The sequence below is a fragment of the Rana temporaria genome, chromosome 5, assembly GCF_905171775.1.
Source record: "Rana temporaria chromosome 5, aRanTem1.1, whole genome shotgun sequence".
NCBI classification, from domain to species: Eukaryota; Metazoa; Chordata; class Amphibia; order Anura; family Ranidae; genus Rana; species Rana temporaria.
In genome coordinates, this window is record NC_053493.1 from 244,506,661 (window position 1) to 244,518,605 (window position 11,945).

The following is an 11,945-nucleotide window of genomic DNA, read 5'->3' on the forward strand; positions in this document are numbered from 1 at the left end:
CTTTATTAAGATGAATGAGGCATGGATCCCGAAGGGACTGACAGTGGGCGATACATTTGACTAAAGGCCTGATGAGATGAGCTTCCTTGGGCTACAAATGGTCCACACGCTGCTGTATTTTATATCTGCATGCCGGATGACTTGCGTGACTTATCCGCCACCAAATAGGGTTCAAGCCGCAATGTTTTAGTGCACTTTCTGCCTGGAAAACATACATTTTTCTGTCCGCTGCTACAGCAGCAGCTGCAACAATACCTACTTTTTCAGGCATGTGTACATGCCTAATTTTTCTGGCCTCTGGTGCTGCACTGTGGCTGTAAAAACAAAACCAATAAAAAAAGGCACATACATGTGTCAATTCCCCTTCGTGATCGTTACCTTGTTGTGGTGAAGGGGCTTGCGTATCACAATGAAGCGGCCACCTCTATGAGTGTGTTGGAAATGGCAATGTCGGCACACCCCAGATGATAAGGTCGTTGCTTCATTGTGAGTGAGTGAAAAACGTATATAGCGCTACACATACGAACTGAATCGCCTCTGGGCGCTTGTTTGACCACTTCTCCCTTGAGCTCAGAAGAGGTGGGTTTTGATCTTTCTCCTAGAGGCCAAGTGGTTCTCCTCCAACCGAATGGAGGTTGGTAAAGTGTTCCAAAGTTGAGGGCCTTGGACAGCAAATCTTCTTTCTCCTTTGGACTTGTATCTGGTTTTGGGGATTTGGAGTAAATTTTGTTTGGAGAATCGCAGAGCGCAATTGGGGTTGTAGGCTTTTATTTTGTCGCATAGGTATTGGGGGGCATTTCCCCCAAATACATTTATGCGTTAGACAGAGTGCTTTGAAAGTGATTCTGTCTTTCACTGGTAGCCAGTGAAGGCTTCTCAGTGATGGGGAGATTGATTCCCATGGTTTTTTTCCAGTCACCAGACGCGCGGCCGTGTTCTGAACGACCTGTAGGCGCGTGATTTGGTACTTTGGGAGTCCGAGATAGAGGGCATTTGCATAGTCCAGCCTGGAGTTAACAATTGTTCCCACCACGACTGCTATGTCTTCTTTAGGAATAAATGGAATTAGTCTGCGTAATAAGCGTAGCAGATGGTGTGATCCGCTGACTACTGACCCTATTTGTGCATCCATTGTCATGTAGGTGTCAAAGAAGACCCTGAGACTTTTGACTTTGGTGCTAGGGGTGATGATTTTTCCTAGAATGGGCGGAGGTGTCCAGGTTGTTGCCAGTTGTTTCTTCAGATTGGTGTGAAACAGGAGAAGTTCTGTTTTTGAGCCAATGAGTTTAAGATAACTCTTTGTCATCCAGTTCTCTATCAAAGAGAGACATTTCTCTAGATTGAGATGGTGATCCTTTTTGTTGCAGATACGAAAATACAATTGTGTGTCATCCGCATAGGAGTGGTAGAGCAGCTTTTGGCTGCTGATAATTTCAAAAAGAGGGCGAAGATAGATATTAAACAGCACCGACGACAGAGGTGATCCTTGAGGGACTCCGCATGACACCGTGCGCTTTTCAGAAGTGAACAGACCAAAAGCGATCGGCTGGATAATTTTGCATAGAAAAAACATTCATTTTCTTTGTGATCATCTAAGGCAGGGATATGCAATTAGCGGACCTCCAGCTGTTTCAAAACTACAAGTCCCATCATGCCTCTGCCTCTGGATGTCATGCTAGTGGCTGTCAGAGTCTTGCTATGCCTCATGGGAATTGTAGTTCTGCAACAGCTGGAGGTCCGCTAATTGCATATCCCTGATCTAAGGTAATCATTAAAGCCTACTAGACCAACAATTGGCCCACACTGCAGAATCATTGTTTTCTGGGTCACTTAACTGTCATTGAACTACCTCAGCACGACCAAAACCCCCATCGCCTGCAATCTCCAAAACGTTCATTGACGTCAGTGAGGACAAGGAACGGGACATGGCTAGCTTGGTATCCAACCTTGTGTAAATGGGGAGTTTGCGGTTGTACAAATGGACTGTTTGCAGGTGTTTGCGGTGCGTTAAACGGGGAGTTTGGTCTGTCAGAGTTTTGTCTGTCACTGTGAACCCTAACCCTATTACAGACAGGGTTAGGGTTACAGATAGGGTTAGGGTTACAGATAGGGTTAGGGTTACAGTTAGGGTTACAGACAGGGTTAGGGTTACAGACTGTAACCCTAACCCTATCTGTAACCCTAACCCTGTCTGTAACCCTAAACCTAACCCTATATGTTACCCTAACCCTATCTGTAACCCTAACACTTACACTACCTGATCAATACAACATCATACCTGATGTTTTAAAGCTCGTTATTCCAAACAATTTATGAATGTTAAGTGATTTATGCCCTTTATGGATTAAAAAAGGACTCTGCGACAACTACGTAATTTCCCATGGGAGTTTTGCCATGGATCCCCCTCCGGCATGCCACAGACCCGGTGTTAGTCCCCTTGAAACAACTTTTCCGTCACTATTGTGACCAGAAAGAGTCCCTGTGGGTTTTAAAATTCGCCTGCCCATTGAAGTCTATGGCGGTTCGCCCGTTCGCGAACATTTGCGGAAGTTCGCCGTTCGCGAACGCATAATTTTAGGTTCGCAACATCACTAACTGTCACCAGAGCAAATGCAGTTTCACTATGATGGCACTGTACTGCTGTTGTAGTAATCATGTACAATGGCTGGCTGCTCTGATATCACTGTATGTCAGTGATCATCGCTACAGCAGTACAATGTCAAAAGAACAGTGCTGCCAGTCACTACAGTGTCCCTAATCATCATTGCACTTGTTACAGCGTCCCTAATCACCGCCACATGAGTCAACATCTTTTACCACCCCTGCACCAGTCACAGTGTTCCTAATCTTTGCCACACCAATCACAGTGTTCCTAATCACCGTCACATCACTCACAGTGTCCCTAATCACTGCTGCACCAGTCAGTGTGCCTGATTGACGCTACACCAGTGCCAGTGTCCATAATCACTGCCACACCAGTCATGGTGTCATCATAAGGACTCATTCACATGTGCAGTGCTCTCTGAATAGCGATCAAAACATGCAGTGAGTTTGTGTTGTATCGTCTCCTTACCACCTGCTTTAAACCCCTTGGACCCCACACAAGCACCTGCATTCACTTGAATGGGTCATGATTGACAGGGATACAGGGGGCACAGTTGCGGCATGTGTTTACCCCAACTGCAGCTAAATGAAGTAGCATTTGAGGAGTGGTGAAACTGTGGCCACAATACCAGAATGCTAGGATCAGTGGTCTCTGCCATTGGCTGAGAGCGCTGATCAGGAGTTGGTCGCTGCTGGTTTTCAAGGATGCTCATCCGACAGACACATGAGATGTTTGCCATGTCCCAACATTCGGCCAGTGTGTATCTGGCTTTATTATAGTATACTTTTTTTTTACCTGCTTGTTTTATTTATCATGTGAAAGTTATTGATTTACATGGAATAATTTTTTGCACGAGTATGCATATATAGCATCATTTACACCTGGTATACTTACCAAGGTGTCTAATTTTTTAAAGTACCTTTCATGGCTGCATTTCCGCCACTTATCAAGAAATACATTATTATGCAGTGCATAAATGCTAAAGAATGGCAGTTGCTGCATTATTTTTTAGCCAGTTGCTCTCTGTTGTCTGTCTGGCTATTTGAAATTCCAGACATAAATCGCCTCTGCAGATCTATCTAATCACTTTACAAAATATAGCAAATTACATTAATGGGTACAGCGTTATCACATTTACTCAAGTCTGATATGCACAAAATGTTCCTGCTCTTTTAGAATAGCTATTAGTATAACTGTTACTGCACTTATTGTTTATAAGGAAACCTATTTTGAAACAGTAGAATTATGCACATTAGAAATTATGAGATATTATTCACTTTAACACAATAAAGATTGGTGAGAGAGATGTACAAGATCATAAGACTGCTGGTGATTGCTCCTCACACAATTAGTAAATTTACCTGCATGTAGATTTCCCTTATTATGTTTCATTATGTTTTCCTTTTTTTTTTTTGCTTAAGGATAGATCAGATTTAAAGAATGTGGCCATTTTTTATATTAAAATTACTAGAAATAAGGGATCCAGTCTGTAGAGCTCAATCAGGTGACTGTTTACAGTAAGGCAGCTTAATTATACCAGAGCCCCCAAAGCCAATGTACTTTCAGTAACACATTTTTTATCATTGCTCGTGGACTAGAGGCTTTAAAGTACTGGAGTAAGCCTCCATGGTTATGTAATAAGTAAGTGTACCAGCTTACCACTGTGCGTTTGATTAAAGATTATCCTTAGGAGACACAATGGGATATGCATTGTGGACCATGCAAGGTCTTTTGTTATATCCATTTCAACACAGAACACATCAAAATAAATATAATAAAATAGTAAAAAAAAATACACAGATTAAATTATATGAGAATAAAGGTAATGTTATAACACAATACATGAAAATAATCAAAAAAAAAATCAAAGATTTATAAACATAATAAAGTTTTTGGCAACCAGAATTTATCTCCAATGTAGGAGAATTTTAGCAATAGTAACATTAGTGGGGAGAAAGTATGAAAGAACACCTGAAGCAATATAGCAACGCCAGTGCATGTTTATGTAACACATTCTGTGCTGTCTTCAATGGAGCTTGTCAAGTATTTTTGAGCAATGGCAGTCCCATCATGTCCACAAGGTCTGGCTCCAAATATCTTCTTACAGATGACCATGTCCAGGCAGACATTGTACATTTACTGACATGAGTATGTAGCAATATTTTTTTTAAACACTAGATCACATGTGTCAACCCCCACAAGGCCCCAGGGCCGAATCCAGCCCACTAGGCTATTTCATATGGTCCTTGCACTTCTCCTGCAGCTGTGCCAGCCCCCTCATCTTCCCCCTCACCTTGTGTCAGCAGTCGGCAGCAGAGAAAAGGACTGGACTCCTCCACTAGATCCTGCGCTTCTCCATGCGGTATCCCTTCATCTCTGCCTCCCCTGCTCCCAGCATTCAGCAGGCTCCGGCAGCTGACTCCAGCCCTCCTCTAGTCCCTGCACTTTCTGCTTCCCAGCTCTGACCCAGCTTCTTCCGGCAGTAGGACAAGGTAACAAGGGTGCACTGTGATGTAAGGAATGATGGGGTACTCTTGACTTCTGATGGTGGGGATGCTCTGAACATTTATGCCGCGTACAGACGGTCGTTTTTTGTGATGAAAAAAAACGTCATTTAAAATGACCGTGTGTGGGGAAAACGTAGTTTTATGTCTTCTGAAAAACGACAACAAATTTTTTCGAACGTGCTTGAATTTTTTGTGTCGTTTTTCAAAACGTTGTTTTTTGTGTCATTTAAAACGATAGTGTGTGGGCAAAACGAAGTTTTTAAACTCGCGCATGCTCAGAAGCAAGTTATGAAGCGAGCTTGAATGGAACAGAGTGCCGTTGTACGTGCTGAACGTAACCGCGCTTTGCTAGAGAATTTTGAAAAAACGTTGGTGTGTATGCTACGTCGTTTTTAAAAATGAAGTTTCAAAAACGTTGTTTTTTTTCATCACATAAAACGTCGTTTTTTTCTATCACAAAAAACGACCGTCTGTACGCGGCATAAGCCGTACAAATACAACTGGCCCTTTGAGGGCAACTATAATTCTGATGTGGCCCACAATGAAATTGAGTTTGACACCCTTGCACTAGACCTTGTACCAGATGAATAACTAAATTTGTTTCCACGTTAAGCTTGTTACTGATACCATATCCTGGTTGTCAGAAGTCACAAATAGCAACATAATTATATCATGGTTCTTCCATTTCACGGTCTAATAATGCCAAAAACCAAGCGGTTTAAAAAGATGGTCATACCTGGTGGAAAGAATGGTCAGACCATTAGAAAAGCCCCCCTAGCTTTCACATTCATGGTTTTCTAAATTAATCACAGATAGCAAAAAAGAATAAAATTACAATTTTTTCAAGCCAGCCATACATGGATCAACATTTGTCTGGCTCAGCATGGGCTGGACGAATTTCGATCCATGTATAGGCAGATTGTTTGTGTAGAAGTCAATCTACCTATTGACTTCTGTACAACCAGCCTGTCAAATTTTCCCCACTAAATCAGCGCCACAGGCTGTAGCCAGCAGCTCTGATCAGTGTATTCAGACAGTGAGAAAGTCACTGTCAGAATACAATAGTTCAGTGGGAGGATTCCCTCATACACATTTAAGCCTCATACACACGATCGGACTTCCAGCGGACTTTTCTGTGGATTTTGTTTCGAAGGGCGTTGGCCGTGAACTTGTTTTGCATACACACGGCCCAACATTTTTAGCCAACATTCACCAAACCATGTGGTTTTTCAGCTCTTTGCCACCACCCTTTGGGCAACTTCTGCTATTGTTGTCTGATGTTTAGCATTGGTCCGGAGCATGCGTGTTTGTACTTTGGATTTTAGTTGGATGGATTTGTGTTCACACGATCGGATAAACCGACGTAACAGATTTATTGCCAGACAGTTGGTGAGCATGAACAGCCAACATTTGTTGTCGTTAATTCTGTTCAACCCACTAGTAGAAGAAAAAAAGATGTCTTGCTCTATCCAGGAAACATTTTAACTTGGATATATTTTAACATATATTTTAAATTAAGTGTTATGATCCACCTTGATATTATTGGATTTATTAATTATTATTTAATTATTATTAAAGGGAAAATATTATGCTCCTGCATTTCTGAAATGCCCATCTTTATACAGAGCTGAAAGTCAATGGTCACAAAAGTTATGTGCATCAGCGTAATTTGTTATTTTATAATGTTTACATTACTTTGTTTGAAATGCTCTTCATGGTCTGTTTATAGTGAAGATTATAAGAAGTTAATTTACCTTTCAGGTTCAGATTGAATTTTAATTTTGTGTGCCAAGATGAGATACTTAATGCTTTACATTCATTAATTTATGTCAGTGGTTTCAGTTCCCTTGTCATCAAACTGGGGAACAGCAGAGATAATTTGTTGCATGCCACAGGCTACCTTTTCAGCAGGCTATCAGCAAATTTACAGCTTAATTTACTTTATCAGACTTTTTCTGCCCTAATAGGAGGCTGTTGTGTAACAAATTGATGGACGATTAGTATTGTACAGCAGCTGACCTCTGTGATCAGATAGCATTATGGGTTAAGGATTCAACTAGATTGCCATCAAAGAACACTCAATGAAGATCTGTCCAATTTACCTTGTTTGGTGTTCACTCCTTTGCTGTTTATCCTATCTAAAGCACACATCTTTGTATTTTGTAGAATTGATTCTGGCATTTCGGTTATTTTCAATGTATTTTTTCTCCAACAAAGGTTTTGTACTGTAATTGACTGATCCAATCCAGTATTGATTTTTATTTAAGGAGTGTTTGCAGCTAAAAAAGAACAAAACAGCGCGAAAGGCTGAAAATATTTTAAAGACCAGTAGTTAATAGATAACAGACAATAGACACAAGAGAGGTTAAATAGACATGTATTTTGCACATTTAAATAAATTGTAATTACCATATCAAAGGAGGGTTCCTTTCTCAGAATGATGGGAATGATAACTCTACAGGCTTGAGCTATCCTTACTTTCAGTGACAGTAAAGCTGGAAACGCATGGATTGAAAGGTGGCCACTTGAGCAAGGACCAGTTACATTTTGATCTATGTACAGTGCCTTGAAAAAATATTCATACCCCTTGAAATTTTTCAAATTTTGTCATGTTGCAACCAAAAACGTAAATGTATTTTATTGGGATTTCATGTGATAGACCAACACAAAGGGGGTTTATTACGAAAGGCAAATCCACTTTGCACAAAGTGCACTTGAAATTGCACTGAAAGTTCACTTGGAAGTGCAGTCGCTGTAAATCTGAGGGGGTAGATCTGAAATGAGGGGAAGCTCTGCTTATTTTATCATGCTATGCAATGTTATTTTTTATTTTCCTTGCATGTCCCCCTTAGATCTACAGTGACTGCACTTTCAAGTGCACTTTCAGTGCAATTTCAAGTGCACTTTGCACTTGTAGTGCAAAGTGGATTTGCCTTTAGTAAATAACCCCCTCTGTCTGATCATTCGGCTGATTACACATTCAGTTACAGGAGTAATTAATGAAGCCAGTGATGGCCAGGCAACTTGCATTCTCAAAAGGTCAGTGATAGACCAACACAAGGTACAACATATTGTGAAGTGGAAGGAAATTTATACATTTCACCATATTTTACAAATAAATATGTAAAAAGTGGAATGAGTCAATACTTTGTAGAACCATCTTTCGCTGCAATTACAGCTGCAAGTCTTTTTGGGGATATCTCTACCAGCTTTGCACATTTAGAGTTACATTTTTGCCCATTCTTCTTTGAAAAATAGCTCAAACTCTGTCAGATTGGATGGGGAATGTCTGTAAACAGCAATTTTTAAGTCTTGCCACTGATTCTTAATTAGATTTAGGTCTGGACTTTGACTGGGCCATTCCAAAACATGAATATGCTTTGATCTAAACCATTCCATTGTAGCTCTGATTGTATTTTTAGGGTTGTTGTCCTGCTGGAAGGTGAATCTCCACCCCAGTCTCAAGTCTTTTGCAGACTCTAACAGGTTTCTTCTAAGATTGCCCTGTATTTGGCGCCATCCATCTTGCCATCAACTCTGACCAGCTTCCCTGTCCCTACTGAACAAAAGCATCCCCACAACATGATGCTGCCTCCACCAGGATTCAAGATGGGGATGGTAAGTTCAGGGTGATGTGCAGTGTTAGTTTTCCGCCAGACATAGCGTTTTGCTTTTAGGCCATAAAGTTAAATTTTGGTCCCCCAGGCCGGGGGTCAACAAAAAGTAACTGAGCAGTAATGCTTGGGAAATAAGGCGTGGAGTAATTCACTAAATTGTGGGGAGTAAAACTAAAATCGGGGACACAAAAATAAAAAATAAATAAAAAAAGTGAAAGAAGAAGTGAGCGCAAAGAAGGAAAGAAATAAGGAGAGAGACTGAGAGAGGGTAAAAGAGAAAGGGAAAGGAGGGAAAAAAAGGGGGAAGAAGAGAGGGAGAGGGACCCCCAGGTCAGGAAGGTAGGGGAGTCAGTTAGCAAGGAGAAAACCCCGGGATTTTGCGATGATGTAATAGAGAAATCAAGTGGACCACCTTCCTGATATTGTCCCCGGCCTGGCGTCCAGGCACAAAGCCAACCTGGTCCCTGTGGATCAGAGAATGAAGATATTTATTGATGCGTGAACACAGGATCTTGCCTAGGAGATTCATATCCTCATTCAGCAAGGAAATGGGGCGGAAAGCTTGGGGATCATGGGATTCGGCAGTGGTTTTCGGAATCATGGAAATGTGCGCTCGTAAGGAGTCTGGGGAAGGTAGAGCTCCCTGTTTCATACTGTTAAAGTAAGCCGTCAAGTGGTGGAGCAGAAGGGAGGAAGATTTTCGGTAGTAGAGGCCAGAGAAGCCATCTGGACCGGGGGCCTTAGATAAACAAATGCCTTTGATAGCCTGGGCTACCTCCAGCTCAGTTTTGTCTGCATTCTGGGCCACAGATGAAATAGGGGGAAGATGTAGGTCATGGAAGAAGGCCTCTGCTAAGGGGGAGGGTCTCCTGTATAAAGTGGCCAGAAAATCAGCGAAGGCTGCTGTGACTTTGGTCGGATCGGAAGTAGGAGCACCTCTGCCCGAGTTAAGGCAAATTGGTTTATGTGTACAGCCCGCGGCATTACGTTTTCTTGCCAGCATCTCCCTATTTTGTTTGCACAGGAATAAAACTTGTGTTTGGTCCAATGCAGGGCTTTTTCGGCACTATCGGTGGACAATAAATTAAATTCTGCTGCAATAGTGTCATAAGCCATCTTATTGGTAGAGGTAGGACTGGATTTCCATGATGCAACCGCGGACGCCAGGCTGGTCGTGAGATCATGAATCCTCTTTTCCCTATCCGGCTTATGAGAGGAAGCAAGCTGAATGCAATGACCCCGCATGGTGACCTTATGTGCCTCCCACCGGGAAATGGTCGACGACACGGAGCCCACGTTATCAGAGAAAAAGTGCTGGAAAGAACTGCGTCCTGGGGACATTAAAAGGGAGTCATTAAGCCGCCATTGGTTGGGCGAACGAGTTAGGCCTGGGAGTGCAAGCAAGAAAACTATGGGATCATGATCTGACCATGGAGAGGCGGGAATCGTTATCTTGAGGATATTAGAAATGATTCTCATGGGGACAAAGACGTGATCGATCCTGCAAAAACTATCATGCGGATTAGAATAAAAGGTAAAATCACGAGCACGGAGATGATGTTTCCTCCATGCGTCTAATAGGCCATATGATTGCAAGAGGGATCGCATTTGGGCTTATACAGTTGGGTTAAAGGAGGGGGATGGTCCATGCGAACATTTCCGATTCACTGAGGAATCCAGAGTTACATTTGAGTCACCCATAAGGATAATGCCGCATACACACGATCGGTTTGTCTGATGAAAACGGTCTGATGGACCGTTTTCATCAGACCAAGCCGATTGTGTGTGGGCCCCATCGGTTATTTACCCATTGGTTAAAAAAAATGGAACTTGCTTTAAAATTATCTGAAGGATACCTAACCGATAGATAAAAATCGTCTGTAGGCACGTCCATCGGTTAAAAATCCACGCATGCTCAGAATCAAGTCGACGCATGCTTGGAAGCATTGAACTTCATTTTTTTTAGCACGTTGTTGTGTTTTATGTCACCGCGTTCTGACACGATCATTTTTTTTAACCGATGGTGTGTAGGCACGACTGACCACCAGTCAGCTTCATTTGATAACTGATGGACCGTTTTCATCGGATTGACCGATCGTGTGTACAGGGCATAAGGGTCCCAGAGCAATGCTGGGAGACCACCTTAACCAGTTAACCACCAGCCGCCGTCCAAAAACGGCGGCAAGGTGGTTGCTTAACTGGGAGTCGCCGTTCTGAAACGGCGCCCAGCAGAAGCAGTAATGCGTGCCGCCTCGGGCGCGCACACAGAAAATTCTGTGCGCGCCGGGTCTATGAGACCCGGCGCTACACAGATCACGGTAACTGACCGACAACAGCGGTCTTTTACCATGTGATCGCGCCGTCCAATGACGGCGCGATCACAGGTAAACAAACCGGCGTCATTTGATGACGCCGGTTCCTCCCTCCTCTCGCTGTACCGATCGGTACAGTGTGAGAGGAGAGCGCGGATGGCAGCAGCAGTGTGGGATGGATCTGTGACTATTGCAGTCACAGATCCATCCATCCCTGCTCAGCCATCCCTGCATTAACCCCTGCAATACTCTGCCTTCCCTGCGCAATACTCTGCAATGCTCTGCCTTCCCTGCGCAATTACTCTGCAATACCCCCTGCGCAATACTCTGCAAAACCCCCGCGCAATACTCTGCAAAACCCCCCCGCAATACTCTGCAAAACCCCCGCGCAATACTCTGCAAAACCCCCGCGCAATACTCTGCAAAACCCCCGCGCAATACTCTGCAAAACCCCCGCGCAATACTCTGCAATACCCCCGCGCAATACTCTGCAATACCCCCGCGCAATACTCTGCAATACCCCCGCGCAATACTCTGCAATACCCCCGCGCAATACTCTGCAATACCCCCGCTCAATACTCTGCAATACCCCCGCACAATACTCTGCAATACCCCCCACACAATACACTGCAATACCCCCGCACCAATACTCTGCAATACCCCCGCGCAATACTCTGCAATACCCCCGCGCAATACTCTGCAGTACCCCTTGCGCAATACTCTGCAGTACCCCTTGCGCAATACTCTGCAGTACCCCCGCACAATACTCTGCAATACCCCCCGCACAATACTCTGCAGTACCCCCCGCACAATACTCTGCAATACCCCCCGCACAATACTCTGCAATACCCCCCACACAATACTCTGCAATACCCCCCACACAATACTCTGCAATACCCCCCAC